Source organism: Nipponia nippon, unplaced genomic scaffold (genome assembly GCF_047370975.1).
Source record: "Nipponia nippon isolate SJK-2023a ecotype South Korea unplaced genomic scaffold, ASM4737097v1 scaffold_25, whole genome shotgun sequence".
In the NCBI taxonomy this organism is placed as follows: Eukaryota; Metazoa; Chordata; class Aves; order Pelecaniformes; family Threskiornithidae; genus Nipponia; species Nipponia nippon.
Genome location: NW_028262342.1, coordinates 2,594,866 through 2,612,231, shown reverse-complemented (window position 1 = coordinate 2,612,231; position 17,366 = coordinate 2,594,866). Strand labels below are relative to the sequence as shown.

The following is a 17,366-nucleotide window of genomic DNA, read 5'->3' as shown; positions in this document are numbered from 1 at the left end:
AGGCAGAAAGCTGTAACTTTTGCCATGCGCTGTCCGTGGGCAAGGCAGGCAGTAGGGAGTACTGCCTTTATTCACGCAGGGCCTGTGTGCAACGTCGTTGTCCAGCAAGGTGTCTGGTAGCAAATGGAAGTGAAATAAGCCTATACTTGGGTTACTGAAGTTATAACCAAGCAAAACTATAGAAGCTTGATGTATCAGCAGAAAACAGAATGAAGTCAATGGTTACTTGGGAATCCATTGCCTTTCTAGAGAATCTGAAAATCACTCAAATTTAATGAAATGTAGCTATACAAAGTAAAAGCAACAATCTCTATACCCATGTGCATATTTAGTTCAAAAGAGTTAATGTGTTAATGTGATTCAGAACATTTCAATCCCCCTAAGGTTACGTGCATGTGTATTTGTCTCACAGGTTTTGAGCACTTCACACTCACAGTGTCCTTGATTCCTTGAGGTCTGCAGAGATAAACAGCAGTAAAATTTGAATGGAATATGAAACTCTAGTAAATGTGAATTGTTAGAAAGCATTTCTTTTGTTTGTTTCTAACTTACTAAAAGCTTAGGAACAAATGGACAGAAATTTAAACACAAAGCAGCATGTACAGTTTGTTTCCTAGGGACTTCCAGAAATGCAAGCGGAAGCTGATATGGATTGCAATGTAAGTTAGCATACTTCTCTTAGCAAGTGCCCGGTAGAACACATTATTTGTGGGTATCTCAGTTTTTAAATGACTATTTTTCAGTTCCTGGGATTGAATTTCCAAAGCTGTTGTGCTCCCAAACTCCATATTGATTTTCAGATGCTTCAGAACCTGCTAAGTGGGTCCTAAATATGACACACAAATACAGTGCAGCTGGAAATTAGTAGCTGCTTTTGACAAAAAAATTGCCCTTTCTTTTGTAGATCACTCTGCCCTGAAGCAAATTGTGCTATGAAGTCACAAATCTCCGAGCAGCAGCTGCCTGCAGACTGCAATGTCCATCAATTGCAGTTAGGAAGTTTGCTTCATACATCTGAATAAGATGAAAAATTTGTACAGGGATGGCTATTCTATGCCCCCTTGCCCATTATGAAGGAGGGAAAATGCCATTGTTGAAGGGCTGCTCTATAGAAATGTTAATTTTGAGTCTGAAATATGAAAGCACCAGAAAATTACGGATATGGTCAGCTGCAGTGACAAAGCCATCCATGCTTGCACAGCTTGGCAGTTCATTCTTGCCTGCTGACCCGCCGCAGCCGACGTGCCCTGCTGACCCTCCCTGAAGGCCTCAGCGTAATCATGTTCATGATTAGTGAAAGTACAGTTCCTAAGTAGGGCTGAATTTATACTTATGTTATCAGAACTGTGAGTTGTTCTTGAAATGTTTTAAGCAATGAATAGTTCAAATGAGCGATTTATATGGCTGCGGTAATGCAGACGCCTTAAACCCCTTGCTGGTCTGGGGCTGGTACACAGAGCGTCTCAAAAGGGTCGTGAAATAATCGGCAGGAAATGATGCATTTTGGAAAATGCAGGCTGTGTCATTCACCACAGGGCGAATCTCTTTGTGAACAAGCACAGGTCTTTTTTCATACCTGAGTCATCCTGCACGTAAAGGCTTCAAAAAAATAAAAGACGTGTTTCAAAATAGAAAAACACATATTCTGTGAACTAGAGCTGTTAAACACATCATAATCAAAGTAATATATAGCAATGAGGTGCTTGGCACATTTCCATCACAAAAATTTCTGAAGAACTCTTTTTTTTTTTTTTAACAGCCTGGATCGCATATGGTTGTGTAAAGAACAAAATAAAGACAATCAAAGTAAATCAGTGAACCAAACCACAAAAAAAATCTGTGTCACCTTTCTACCTATACAGTACAGAGGGAAAAATATGAAACGATTAAGAATAGGAAAAAACTCAAAATAGTAATTTTTAGACTAGCAAAGCCATACTTAGCAAACAGAAAGTTGTCAAAGGTATTATCTGCTTCGCAGCAGTATTTATACTGCGCTAATTCAGTCACTAGGTCAGAACTGTCAGAAACGGTCTAATCTTTTATTAATTTTCTGAGCAGTTAACAACAAACTGAGCTAAATCAACTTTTGTCGCATACTCTCTAACGCAGCAACATTTCTCACAAATATGGCAGTTCAAAATAAATGACCAACCCTGAGTGTAAGAAGCAGATTCATTTTACTGATTATTCATTCATTTAATTCATTTTATTCCTGGAAGGAGCTTCATATTTGCATAACAGAAATGGTCATTGTGATTTTATCAATAATATGTAAACCAAGGCCCAAAACAAGGTCAAAGACGACGTCTTACCTTCTGTTTGCTTTTTTCTGTCTTTGTGCTTGAATCTTTTTTCACTGAAATCAATGGGAGTTTTGATACATAACAAGTCAATGGGAGCAGAATCTGATCTTTTATTAGCACATTGTTATGGACCCTGTGGGAACAGGAAATTTGATTTTGGAGCCAGGAACATAAATTAGGGAAAGACTTTTTGGAATCAGTTTAATGGTCTGTGTTCAATGTTCAGTTTTAGAAAATCCCTGAACAAAAGAAGTCTTGAACTACATCAAGCGGTCTGGTTACTGCAGGTATGATTTCTGACAGTGGTCAGAGTTGCGTTCAGAAAATATTTGTAGGGACTGTCAGACTGAGGGGAGACTGTGCTAGGGTGTGGGCTGTAAAGTCCAGGCCAGGCGATTCCTCAGGATGTTTGCTATGCGTTGTTACCATCTCACAGTTTCTTCCAGGGAATACCACTATGAAATGTGGAAGCCGTGTTCATGTCATAAAACTGATCCCAGCAACAGAGAACGTGAGTCTGATAGATCTTGGTTTGGGTCATCTGATAGTGTCAACTACTACGCCATAAAATCTCAAAGCATTGTTGTAAATGCAAGAGCCTAGGAAAAAAAGAAGAAAGGCTCTTTACTGGGAAATAAACATTGCCTCCAAGATAAGGAAAAGTCAAAGGTGTTTCACTCATTGAACAATGGCACAGGAAATCCAAATGATGCTACAGAAGCCTGGCAGTAAAGCCATCAAGCATGTTATTTCAAGCTACCTCATGCAGTCATTTTAATTTTGCATTTAGATAATATGCCAGAGAAGTCTTCTTTATGTATCGATGTATATAGGGCCTCATTTCTACATCCATACAGCAATTTCCATCTTAATAGCTGTATGCAGGCTCAAAATATTGAGCAGCGCTTTGCATATTTTCTCCTGCTGTACAGTAATGGTGTAATCTAAATGTCTTTCGTGAATATAGTCACATAGACATTATGCCTGAAGGTAGTCAAGGACTGTATCTTCCTGGCTCATTCTTCTAGACACATGAAAGCAACTGTGCAGTGTGGCGTACTTGGGTGTGCTTCATTTGGAGCTAATGCATTCAGAGACGTGCTGACTAGGGAATTGCTGTAGCCAACTCTGTACATCCGTGGTGACTTCCCAACTCTCTGCCAAGGCAGTCAGCATCTTACGCTTCGTTTGTGTGTCCATTAAATTTGATTTCAGCCCTTCTCCTGTATCCCCATAATTGTTTACAAGTGCCAGGTGTTAATGTTCCAGTACATCATAACTCATTTGCAAGCATTTAATAATCTCAGGGAAGCAAAATTTATGGGCGCAAAATCCCACTTTTACGCACAGGAAGTTCTGTATAATTGTAGTGTTGCTTTATACATGCCACAGGCTGAAAAACCTTCAATGCATCAACAGCAAGTCAGCTACACTTGGGGATAGGTTAGCAAAGGCGAGTTGACATCTCACGCCTCCACCCTTCAACCTCAGAATATGCTGGCGGTTCTTGGCATTCAGGTTTCACTGTTTGCATTGCCATTCTCTGGACTGTTGCGTTTTGCAGGGTGACGCAGTTCTCAAAGTGAAAGGTATATTGTCGGTGTCATTAATGATGTGATTTTCCATGCTACTTTTTACGTAGATGTATGTATAATATTTTTTAGTGAAAACAGGTAGAAAAGATTTGAGTTCAATAAGGTATCGGCTCCACAAATAAACAGGCCACAAAGCTATGAGATAAAATTGTATTTTCCCATTTACAGTATATTTCAGTGAATTTCACAAGATCAACCAGTTATGTACTTTCATAAGCCTTTCTCCAGTATCTCAGTCATAATCTGTTTAGGCATTGATTTGCCTAAATAGCTGTAAATCTCAGCATTAATGTCTTTCTGTAGTGGAAACTTTCATGAACACATCCCTACACCTAATTCTTGAACAAAAATAAAGAATGCTATCTTTACCTTCTCGTTTTGCCAGAATCACCATTCTTTCAGCAGCAAACTAGCAGCATTACATAGCCACCTTTCTTTTTGCTAGGACAGGTCAAGTATTTGACAAGCTAAAACACTGAGGAGAAGGCTGGGATGTCTGTACTAGAACAGAAGTTCATCCAGGTCAGTATTCTGTCTTCTGCAGTAGCTAATGCTGTTTAGGGAGTGGTGTACGAATAGGGCAACCATATGGCGATGATCTCCTTGGTGTGCTCTCCCACTCAGCAGTCATTTTTGAATCACAGATTTCCTAAACCACAGGTAGTGTCTTTGCTTTTAGTATGTCTGATTACTTTCTGAACCCCTGCAAACTACAATATCTTGTGGAAAGGAATTCCATAGCTCAGTTATGCATGGAGAGAGGAGCCACCTTCTTTTGTTTGCCTTGAACTTGCTACCTGCTAGTTTTATTTCCCACTCCTCGATTTTTGAACAGGGAGACAAGACAACAGCCATTTCCTTTTAAACATCTCAAGGACAATTATGACTATATCTTCATTATACCCCTCCTCAGCCATCTCTTTTCCAGACTTAGAAATCGTAATCTGTGTAGTTTCTCTAAATATGGAAAATGCTCCAGGCCTTTCATCATCCTGCATCTTTTCTTGTTTTACTTTATTCTTTTTCTGAGATGTAAATGATGACCAGAACTACAAGCAATATTCAGGATGTGAGGACAGTATAGGTTTATATCATAGAATCACAGAATGATAGAATGGTTTGGGTTGGAAGCGGCCTTAAAGATCATCCGGTTCCAACCCCCTGCCATGGGCAGGGACACCTTCCACCAGACCAGGTTGCTCAAAGCCCCATCCAGCCTGGCCTTGAGCACTCCCAGGGATGGGGCATCCACAGCTTCTCTGGGCAACCTGTTCCAGTGCCTCACCACCCTTATGGTGAAGAATTTCCTCCTTCTATCTCATCTAAATCTCCCCTCTTTCAGTTTAAAGCCATTACCCCTTGTCCTATCTCTACCTGCCCTTGTAAAAAGTCCCTCTCCAGCTTTCTTGTAGGCCCCCGTCAGGTACTGGAAGGCTGCTATATCGAGGGTTTGAGATTTTCTTTTCACCAAGTTACATAGCTTTAGTATTAGTGGAACCGGGCAGATAAGAGTGCAAATAGCTGACGTGAATAGATACTACGATCTCTTGGCAACAGCAAAAATGATCTTGCTTTGCTTGGCCACATAATTTTTGGTATAAATGCGCACACACACACAAACAAATATTTAATGGATTCAGCAGAGCTGCACAAAGGGCATTGTGTCAGGAGAAGAAGCCACACGCATCCCAAAGGACATCCTTCCCGGAGCAGGAGACGCTTCTGTTGTAGAAATGCTCTTAAATACATTGGCCTCTGTGACCGGGCTGAAGTCAAATTCAGCATAGGGAGAATTTCCTTCTTCCCATGAAAGAAACACAGTTGTAGTAGCATTGCTACACGCGCCTTTCACTTTCTTTACCATGAGTCAAGTCTTGTGGGAAGAGGTGTTATCTTACATTTCTCCAAGAGCGTCAGCTGATCTAATAAATGGTTTAGTTCGTGGTCGCTTTCTGAGTAAGCCCTTGAAACCTCTGTTCAGGAGAGGGCAGTTGCCAGCAGAGGTCCCCAGTGCCGGGGCCGGCTTGAAAGGGGTTGAGTTTCACTAGCTTCTATGTGACTGAGATTTGAAGGGTAGACAAATCATTCTAAACCCACCAATCCAGCATTGACTTTTGGTGTTAGAATACTGAATCTTTTGGAATGAAAGCATTGATTTTATTAACCCTTTATTTTTTATCAACAGAGTTTGTTCTCAAAATATAGACTAAAAAAATGGCAGAATTATGTTAACTTCTTAAAATTACCAATATTTTTTCCACATGCCTTTAATTTAAGTCAATTAATGGTAATTAATATGCATTCAATATTCTATTAGTCCTAAAAGCATTTCATAAAGGAACAGAATACCAATTAATAAAATTTGCGTTTAAAGGAACATTTTTATATGGCCAAAGCCATGGAGCAGTAGGGGAATTTATCGGACTTTGATTGAAATAATCTAGTTTTTTAAATGTGTTCTATCTGACCCTTGTTCTAGGTATCCCATTAAAGAAAGACATTTTACACATGAAAATGTTAATCTGAATACATATTTTAGGTATTTTTCTAACCTGATTTTTTAAATTAACATCTTAGGGTGATTACGTAGACTGCCTAGTTATTCTATGTAACAATTGTTTACTTAGCATGTGGGTTAGAATGATCCTTTGTGCTCAGTGTAATTCTCCACTGAACTTAAACGAAGACATCTGAAAAGATAATTTAAGCTTTTAATTGAGAAAATGGACACTGCTCAGCTAAGAGGATGAGAAAAAGAAAGCCACAGTTACTTTCTTTACTACGTTATTGTGAGACTGACAGATCCCTTTAGGGTGAGTGGCTGGGACTGATCAAGATGTGAAATCCCTCTTACTCTGCTGCACAGATTCGTCAGAAGGGCTCCTCTCCAGACCTTGCCGAGATTTGTTAGAAAATTATTCATATATATAATTATTAATATATTTAAAGGCCAAATCTTTCTTATCATACTCATGTGAATGCTCCAGTTTATTTGGTTCTTCATTCCATCACTGTAACCTCTTTGTGAAAGTGCAGAAAATATTGTAACCTTCTGAGTTTCAGACAAATGTCTGAAATGGTAGTTGTCAGGGTTATTTTAAAAAGCCTGTCTTCCATAATATCTGAAACAGCTCAGAAGTGCAAAGAGTATGAACATACAGGCAAGTCAGCTTCCTCTCTCTCTTTTTGCAGATAATTGTCACATTCTAGTTTGGCTTAGCAAAAAAGTGCCCAAAAGACTTTATTGTGATACTCTAATGCATGAAAACACCCATAAATTATCTGTCTAACAGTACAATGCAACTTCGAAGTTGTGACAACTTGGAAAAACCAGCCTGACAAGCACGCTCACTTTCGCTGTTTTTCTAAAACTTCTTGAGCATATAAGGAGAATTTAAAGGGAAGAAAGCAACTGCAGCACAAACACTTTTTGTTCTCAGCACACAAATTCCTTCTCTCTCCCTGCCTGGGGTCCCCATTTTTGTCTCTGGTGTGTCAGATAAAACACTGTTATCACCCACGATAAATCAATAAACATTGTCAGGTTCATCCTGTCACTAACAGGCAGGCGGCAGGGAGTTTGCAAGCTTTTCCAAGTGGGCATCCTAGAGGATACATGGTCTCTAGTGAACTACTGCTCTGCCTATAGCTAAAAGGTTTCTGCCTTGGGCCAGTCATGCTTTGATTTAGCAGAATTCCTATTTATTTATGTTAGTAAAGAAAGAAAGGAGTTCTTATCTAGAGGAGAATTATCACAAGGGGGAAAAAAAAAAAAAAAGGAAAGCGTTAAGCCTTAATATTCAGAACAAAGACAGTAAAAAATTTTCATATAGGTGTAACTGCCGTACGATGCAAATAAAACTAAGTTCTCATATACCTGGATAAAAAGAATGAGAAGAATGCTTACGTTTCTCTAAGATTAAGCTGTTCTTACTAAAGATGTTTTTCAAGCTTTAAGCTTAAACACAAATGCTTTATGAACACCTTCCAGATGTGCGTGCCGTTTAACCTGCATTAGTAGATGCAATTTTCAGTTTCGCTAGACTATGCTTTTCTTGCAAATGCTATTTTTAAGCAATGAGCACTCCGTATTTCAAAGACATCTGATCTGTTCCTCCTCAAGAGAGCGAAAATCACTGTACAGCAAAAACACATTGGCTAATTTTGAAGATACCAAACTTCCACAACTGGTGCAATAGCCGCATTACTTGCTTTGTGAAAACTGGCTGTTGTGGGGTCACTCACCTCAGAGCAGTTTCACTGCACGCCGGGGGTACGGGGAATCCGGAGGGTTGTCCAAGCTGGTTTGTAGTCTGTAGCACCCCAGTCCGTGGACACTTTCCCAAGCCAGAAGAGCCATTCACATTCCCTCTGCCTTTCCAGCCTCATTCACTGCTCTCAGGGCTCAGCTAGCTGCACTGACTCACAGAAATTAAGCTCCCTCTGGGTCCTAGTGCTGTAAACGTGTGGGAGCTGCACGGACTCGTAGGAATTCAGCCCTTGGCTTGGTGCCTAGTCCATGCAGTGATGCACAGATGTGCAGTGAAAGTTTCAAAGCGTGCGCTGGTTGTATGACTGTGCATACATAATACCGAGAAAAACCTCCGGCTTCCTGGTTCCACTGTCAAGAACTGAAACCCTCTTTAAGGGATGTTTTGTCTTCAGCCTTTCTACTTTGCATCTTAATCCTTGCACTCAATTTAAAGATGAGAGCTCACAGAAGGAAACTCCGAGCTCCCTGGTGAATGGGTCCTTTTGAAAATCAGCTCTAGAGCCCTTTACTCGTGTCGTGAGTGTATAAACAAACCTAGAGGAACGCTAATAGTTAACTGGTGAAGCAGTAGACTGGGTTCCCTGCAAAAATTGTGCAGTCCCCATTATCAGCTGTCTTTAACAGGGGTCAGCCAAACACTGATCTAGAGTAGCAAAGAAATATTTGACCCTGTCTTGGGGCGGAGGAAAAGATTATATAAGAACCCTTCCAGCCATAATATTCTGTGTTTAACATGCTTACCTTAAGCAACAAAGAGATATGGAAATGTTTTCCATTATGTTTGTGGAGGAGGATTAAGTACTTCACAAGGAAACAACAGTGTGCTTTAGGCACTGATAAATATAGGAAAGAAATGCAAAAGTGAAAAATTTCATGAGATACCAAAAAAAAGCAAGTTGGCTAAAAACTCTATTATAAAAAAAGTTGGCTAACTATGTAGAGAATTATGAAGCAGCCCCTTAGAATTTCATCATTCTCATTCTGGCATAGATTACACAGACACAAGGAAAAAATTTAAATCGTCCTCTGTTGAAAAGCAGACTACTGCATTTTATCTGTGTGGAACTAATCGAACATTTTTTGATTCCATCCAGAAGAGGGCAGCCATCTGGAGAGACTGGTCCTTCAAATCCGTAGGGGAAGGGAAGGATGTGTGGAAGGGACTAGGTAAAGGCGTAGAGCAAGAAGGCAAAGCAGCTTTGAGATAATAATGTTTCTTATTTGCCACATGGATATGCTGCTTTCTGAACCTGAAGCAAGCATATCTTCATATTTTATTAAAACTAGTAGATAAACCTGAAATGTCTTTCCCACAGTGCCAAAGATAACAGTGGCTTCAGTGCCAGACAGTTTCTTGGAGGTGGTGTGCATTTAAAATTGCCTGAAATATCCCTAAGGAAACTGCTTGATGCAAGTGCTAAAATTACCTTCCTAATTTGCCAGGATTATGCAGATTGCTTTGTTTTTCTAAAACAAAAATGCTTTCCACACACGATAGCAGTCACAGGCCAAAGTGTGATGTCTTCATTTACACAGCCAGCCATCAGAGTTTCTGAAAGTTTTGCCTGTAAAACTTGACCTCAGGGTTTGGCCTTAGCTTCATATTTCATTGCAGAAATGCCAGGCTATTCTTGTGTTGAGCATTTGTCTCGCTTCATTAGAATATCCTCAGATTAGGACTTTGTGCTGGAAAATTTGAAAGAGCATTATAGCCCATTGTGATTATAGCAAACAGCATCAAAACGGATATAAAAAGATACGCTTTTTTTTTCTTTACTTAAAAGTTAGTGCACACTTGTGTTTAGCATCTCTACAATTGATTTCTTGGCACGAGCTGCCTGTTTTTTCTTAAAACTGTGGTCACAAAAGGTCATTTGGACACAGTAATCAATAATATACGGTGTTTATACTTAATCTGTATCACAAGCACTTATTTCTGTCTTGAAGAAATCCTCCTCTTGTACCTTATTCTTGTACCTCTTGAGTTTCCACCAGCAGGCTGATATAAGCAAGCAAGCAAGACAGCTGTGACAATCCCTGGGGAAGAAGCACTCGCTTGTACTCTCTTTTCTTGTGTTCCCCTGTAACCCAAACAAACACGTTTCCAGCTTTTGGAGTAGATGTGGCCCTATGGGCACACCAGCAATGCGCAGAAGAATGCCTAACCCCAGGACTACTGTACCCCGAGCTGAGCGGCTGAAAGCATTTCACAGGGGTCACAGGTCTTTCTCTTTTAGCAGTGGTCTGAACCACAGATGTGAAGAGAAAAGTCTTGCTACGTGCATGGTTGCTTAACTTTTATCCTCCGTGAGCTGAGGATTTCCTTGCTTTGGCAGGGCACTGCGTACAAGGTGAGGTACTGGTGATGTTAGGCTGCGTAAGGAAAAGATGTGCTCTGGAATCGGAGAGGCAGCTGCATAAAGAGAAGTTCTGTGAGCACGGAACTAATGAACCCTGCTTCTCTCCGGGTCAGGTCTGTCAGGTCGCCGAGAAAGACAGCATCAAACAGTTTTCAGAGATCCCATAAAGGTATGGGAGGGAGGAGGTTAACAAGTTTTATTTTTTTCAGAGACACTTATTTATGTGTGTGTGTGCAAACCGTTACATTCAATACTTCCTTGTAATACTAAGTCTCTTCGAAAAAAGACGTATCAAAACTAACCCGCTTCCCCGAGGTGTCCTGGAGGTGCTTTGATGTGAATGCAGGAAAAGTTTTAAGCATCTCAAATGAGGCATTCAAAGTATAAGACAGCGTCTGTTTTACCTAAAAGAATATTTATCATTTCCAGTTTTAAAAATTTCCAGAAAATAAAAGTTATCTTGCATAAACTTGTCTGAGAGCTCTCTTCCTAAGGCTAAATTGAATGTAAAGAGATATTAAACTTTTCCCTTAATACTCAGCTGGAGGAAGCTTACCCATGTTTGGGTAGGTAGAAGTTAATCAAGAGGTTGGAATGATCACAATGCAAATTCTCTTCTTGTGTTAGTTCTAAAAAATGAAAAAGTTGATACAGGAATTAAGTGGACTATTTTGTCTTTGTTAGTTTGTGTAGCATTACTTTATAGTATTATGTGTATGGTAGAAGTTACTAGAAAAAAGCAGAAGCTCACTTATGGGTCATGAATAAATAGGTCAGACAAACAAGTTCATTACTGCTCTGCTGTAGGACTCAGTCTCCTGTAAATATTTCCTTAACTGTTTCTGCCACATGGCTTCACAGTTGAGTCGATAACACATACAGAATGAGCTTGGGTGCATCGGGAAAATTGATCTGTACGTGATGCATTTCCAATACACTGCAATTCAAACCAAGCGGTGATTAGAAATATTTACTTATGGTGAATGATGGAAGTGATTTGCACTAATCTTTTCTTTCTTTTTGGCTTAGTTATGTAGCGCACAGTAGAAAGAAACCATTTTACTATAGATTAAAACATCTCAAAACCCTGAGCTTACTAAAAGCAAAATGTCTGTTGATTGTTCAAGTGCTTCAGAGAATATAATTCTAATGGCAGTGACATATAGACAGAGCAGAGCTAGGAGAAAAACTTTACATTACTCTTCAGACTCAGCAGAGATTTTGCCTGATTGTTTGGAAAGATATAGTAACTCCAAATATTTCTGGAATACACAAGGCCTGCACTTCTGTTGGAATACCTTTTTTATTAACGCTCAGCTATTGGTTGGCAGTGAGGGTCAAATGAGAGCGTATATGCTATTTAAAATACTAAAGGAACTGTGGTTTTTGAAAATCAGCACTCAGATGTTTATTCCATGCTCTTCTGTCAGAGGATAAAATGTTTTAAGGTACTCCGCTTAGTAGCTGCAAAGATGTTTCCCAGGACGTAGCTTTTTGCACTGGGCTGAACCAGACCTGGGTTGAAGTCTGAATCCTCCTTGGAAACCATAAAGAGTTTGTCAGTCAGAGTTCACTAGTTGTGGACTTTTGTATGAGGTCTCTCTCCGTGGACAAAAGCTCCTTTGATGCAGTTTTATAAGAAGCACACATGGTCTGGTGTACCTTTCATATTCATCTCCGTGACAGGAGCATTTCAAGAGCTAGTAAAAGGCATGCTTCCCCTGTTTTGGGGTTGGATTTTTTTTGACTGGTTATATGCTACTAACACTGTGCTAGCATTAATCTTTCTAAGATCCACAGAGTCTGACAGCGGTATCCTTTTTTGGGGGGTATTAGCACTGTCAGTGAAGCTCATGGCTGTTTAGAGACTCACCCAATGTCAGCATGAAATGAGACCGTTCTTCAGGAGGTCTGGACATGCCACCTGTTGCTGGATAGCGAGGCTATCGTTTGCAGGTTCCCTGAGAAACCATGGCTTCCAACATTGCTCCGCTGCTTGCTGCAAAGGATTTGGGACCAGAGGGGAGTATTGACTCTGGCGTAGAATGACTCCTCTCTGCTCTGATCTATGAAATGGGCCTCATGTTTTCACTTCTTGCTCTCTACCGCTCTTTCACCATGCTCTAATAGAAACTATATCTCCTTGTCAAAGTCTGGCTGCATCACATGTGCATAATGCGCACTGAGATAATGAGAATAATTTGCCAGTACAGCCATACTTTGCTCATGACCTTTGGGAGTTGGCAGCCACTTAAGAGATTTTATATCCACAGGGGAGGAGTATTATAATCTGATCCTTTTTGCCTTGTTAGTGGGCAAATGACATATGATCATATCAGAATTTTTCCTTCTTTCAGGCTTGCAGTACTGGATCTTCATATACATCCACAGGTCTCACCAGAGGCACAGGCGCATTGAATATGATGCGTATCAGAGTCTGACCTACAGGCAATCCCCACAAGGCAGCACATTGTACTGGTTTTTAAGGGAGGCTTCAGCAGCCCTGAATAGCAAGCGGCTTCAGAACATGACAGGCACTATGAGCACTGTGCCAAAGATTCTCCCACAGAAGTATCTTTTTTTTTTTCAGTGTGCCCTAAAACATTTCAGGGTGCCCCTTGACCTTCTGTCATGAAGTAGACCACAAGAGGAGAACTCGGTGATATCAGGGAAGGTTGCCTCATTGCTTAAATCTTGTGGAGGAGGTGGGACAAACACTTTGGCATTTAAGTTGGTGGTATGTAAGTTTTTTTAAGTGTAAAATTAGGCTTTTCATTAAATATCTTTTCCTGCTCTTTGGTCTGAACATGGTCACAAGAGGTCCAGCTTGCTTGGCCCACCTCTTTTTCTATAAACACGCTGCCTAAAACTTCTTTCTCAGGGGCACCAGTTTTGCCGAAAGTTTTTAAGAGAATATTTGTGCCGCAGCAGAGGAGTGTGAAGTACTAACTAGCAAAGTTTCACCAAGCGATGGAGTTGAGGTGAAAAAAGTAATTTGGTAAAGTTAGCGATTACTCTGTGGTAACAGGTATTACATGGCTGCTTTAAAGTTCATCTAGGATTTGTCTGAGCTGTGGTACCAGGACAGGCTTTACGATATCAGCAAATTTCTTCAAACACACCCTGTAAAAGTTTTCAAGCTACCTGTGCTTTACCATAAATCAATTACCATGCTAGAGGCCATGCTTTGGGGAGAACCACAGATTGTCTCCCAGTCATTCAAGATTTAATTTCCTTAAGTTGAATTCGGTCTTTGAAAAAGAATCCCATCTGCAGGATTCTCCCTGACCGGTGCTCCTCGGTGTTTCTAAGGAGGAGCACAATTAGGAGTTGCTGTAAAACACGGTTCTCTGTTCCTAGCAGTGTTGCATTGCAGTAATTAAAAATAGTACTGTTATTCACTCTTTATATATCAACGCCTGAAAGTGTTAGCTTTGTTAGTCTGTATTCTGTGGTAAATGTACTGGGTTTGGTGTTTCGGGGTTTTTTCATTAAAGCTTTAGGAACAGAAAAGAGTGTTTAATGACTACAGCAGAACTAGATTAATAAAAAATGCACTTTGTCCCCAAAAGTGGCAGCAGGAGATAAGATTTACTCGCAGTCATTGAAGTAGGGACGTTGAAAGCACATCCTTACCCTAATTCCATTTATATCTGGGTGAACCTGTTGTCTGCGAACTTGTCTGGTTCTTTTTTTGGCCTACAGGCACTATTTGCTTCCACAACATTTTGTGGCAACAAGATCCAGAAGTTCTCTACCATTTCTTTAAAGTACTTTGCTGTCCCTGTTCTGAATTGGTCTCACGTAAGGTTCAGTGAGTGTCCACAAGGTTCAGTAATGTCAGGTTTCGTGAACAGCTGTTCCATATTCCCCTTATCCACCAACTTCATCGTTTTGTAAACCTTCATCATGTCCTGCCCCACCTTCTTCCTCCCCAGTCCAGCCGCAGTCTTTCTAGTCTCTCCTCATAAGGTAGCTGTTTCATCATCTTAATCTCCTCACATGCCCTTCTGTGAACCTTTTCTAACCCCACTGTGCCCTTCCTGAGACTAGAACTGCAGATGGACACAGCATGTGGATGCAGGGAGGCGCCCCAAGGTGTGTGTAGGTGATTTCTGAGGCATACAGATTTTCTGAGATGTCTGACATTTGCAAGCAGTGGTGACATCTGGTAAAACCATTTTTATGTCCACAGTAGTCAAGCCATCTGTTGCACTAAATGTTCATAAAAAAACCCAAGGAACCCCTTCGCCCATGTGAAGAAATCATTTTGATGTTCTGCAAGAGTGTATTTCAGCTCATTAGTGTTGCGTTATGCACGTCCTTACGACCTAATCACTACAGCTGCTGTTCTATGATTTATTCTTGTCACGGGGCAATTTTATTTCCAAAATGTTATTTTAATTCTAAAGGAAAATGTGCTTGAAGAGACTGCCACTTTCTGGGGACACATAGGCTTGCATAACCCGATCAAGAGAAACCATCCAAACCTAGAGACCAGATTCACAACAATGAAGTGTAAAATGGCTCTTTCCTGCAGTGGCTTTTATTCACTGAAAAGAGCAGTGCTATGGCTTTGTCAGGCTGATTCCTAGCTTTTCTGTTGGCTCAGATTCTGCAGATATTGACAAGGCCTTTCTGCTTTCACAGTAGTAAGATCAGACCTTGCCTGCAGTTTTGCTTCAGGCATGCGAATGATGTCTCAGACTGGACACCAGTCCACCCTACCGAACACCACTCCACGTTGCTACAAGAAGCTAGTTCTGTCTCTTTTGGAGGGAGCCCACGTTTTTGAGGCAGTCATCACTAATATTTTTTTAAACTGCCTTTCTCTTACTAGATATCAGAATATGAGTAGTATGTTAAAGCATGAGGGTTATCCCCTGCATTTGTAAGTATTCTCTCACTACGTGTATGTGTACACGCACAAAGGAAAAAATTCAGCGTCTAGCTATGACTGACCTGAGCTTCTGCACTCAGCCGTAGTCCCCTCAGTACTATCTGGGGGAGGTACAAAGGATGTAGTAGGAAGTCCTGCTATGAAATTAGGAACATAGGCTTAACATCAAACTCAGAGTGAGATGCATTTGACTCCTGAGGGTGGGACATTTTAAAATAGCTTAAAGAATGTGCTCAGTTGGAGGGATCCTGCCCTGACACCAGAAGACTCAAAGGATGGACTTGCTCTCCACCATCTCTGTGTCCAGTATCTTCTTGTCTTTAGTGATAAATCTTAAAGAGGCTTTGGGGGAAGGCTGAAAAGAAGTGCAAATGATTGCATTTAAAGCAATGCTCTAAAAGTGTTTCATATCATACTTGTCTGCCAGGGCCTGAGCTCTGTATTGTGTAACAACAATGGAACTGGTGAAAGTGTAAAAAACTGGGACTCCCTGCCAATGTTACAACTTGCCTTTACTACTAAAAAAGGCAGTAAACTGGGAGGGTATATCAAAGAATGAATTGCTCTGCACTTGCCCTGTTTCTTGCACTTGTTTTCTACACATTTCCTGGACACTGTTGGAGACGCAACTCCAGGCCAGAACTGCCTTTGGGCTGAGCCAGTGTGGAGTACTTATGTATGTGAAGTTGTTCTGCAGTAAAAGGCATAGTTCTGTCTCTGAGAAGTATTCTAAGTTAAAAACTGAATGAAGGCACAGCTTTTCAGTTTTGCTATGAGGAAAACTAGGCATGGAGTCAAGCCCTGGTAGGACTGTAACACTCATGCACCGGGTTTTTCTTTCAGTCATATAGACATTGTCTCATCTTCACCATGATTTTCACCTCTGTATTGCTGGGTGAATCTTCTCAGAGTCTGCAAAACTGAAATCCCTCAGCCTTTAACAGCAGTGAAGTGAAGCTCTCAACTGACTCACTTTTATGTGTCCTGGACTTTCTTGCCGTGTGTGCTAATGTGGGACCACAAGTATTAATGGGGAGGTGGGGGAGACTGGGGAATATAAAGCTTTAAGGAGAAATAGTGAAACAGCTGTAGTAGAGATGTGGGATGCTGCAGAGGATGAGGCGAAGTAGTGGTGGGAGGCCAGGTGAGATGGGGAGAGAGGCACTCAGGAGAAGCAGAAGGCCGCTAGTAACCACGAGTCCGTGTTGGCACAGGGAGGAATTAAAAATGTGCATGTGCTGAATTATATTTTTGTATGCTGCACAGATCTCCATAAATAACAGTATTTTCAGCGGGCTAGCAGGAAGAGGGAGAATCTTGGGGGAAAAAAAAACTTTTTTTTTGGCCAAATCAGGGTAGTGGATCAAGCCTTGAAAACGGGAACAGCTATGCTTTTCAGGGACACTTTCACACACACCCCCTCCCAGGGGCACCATGAAGAGGCTCTGTGGCGTTGTCAGTAGACTTGCGATACTATAAAGTGAAAGTACATCTGTGAAAGTCACCCGTACAAATCAAACTGCAGGTTTAAGACATGCAGTTGTAGCATTAGTTGAAAATGCTCTCTGCATGCACAGGAGGAATCCAAACCAATTTGGGTTTGAAGAAAGCAGGGTTTACTCCAGGACACAATGTGCAGCGTTTGCAGATCATTGGACAGCTCAGTCTAGTACAGATCATGCCTTTTTATGGGGACATTCCAGCTCCAAAGAAAGCAAATTCTTCTGAAACACATTGTCTTAGTTAAACTTTTAATATGTTTTGATATTGCTAGCAGCAGCTTTATATAATGCGGTCATGTAGTGCTCAGCAAACAAAAACTTACTCTGCATGCTATTGAAGAAATTGGAGACTACGGATGAAGTGGATATATTACCACTAGGAGATTTGCACAGTACTTTATTGCTGGAATGAATGGGTTAATTACCTTGC

At 40.8% G+C, this 17,366-nt stretch overlaps 2 protein-coding genes across 14 annotated transcripts in view; one reads left to right on the top strand and one right to left on the bottom strand.

Moving 5' to 3' along the window:
* NGF (nerve growth factor) overlaps window positions 1-8,302 on the bottom strand; it is a 35,270-nt gene extending 26,968 nt beyond the window's left edge. For both annotated transcript variants that reach the window (XM_087761635.1, XM_087761636.1), the window contains exon 1: window positions 8,147-8,302. The gene's annotated coding sequence lies outside the window, so the exon portion shown is untranslated. The remainder of the gene's footprint in view (window positions 1-8,146) is intronic.
* LOC148055247 (uncharacterized) overlaps window positions 1-17,366 on the top strand; it is a 145,240-nt gene that overhangs the window by 92,140 nt on the left and 35,734 nt on the right. The window lies entirely within an intron of this gene.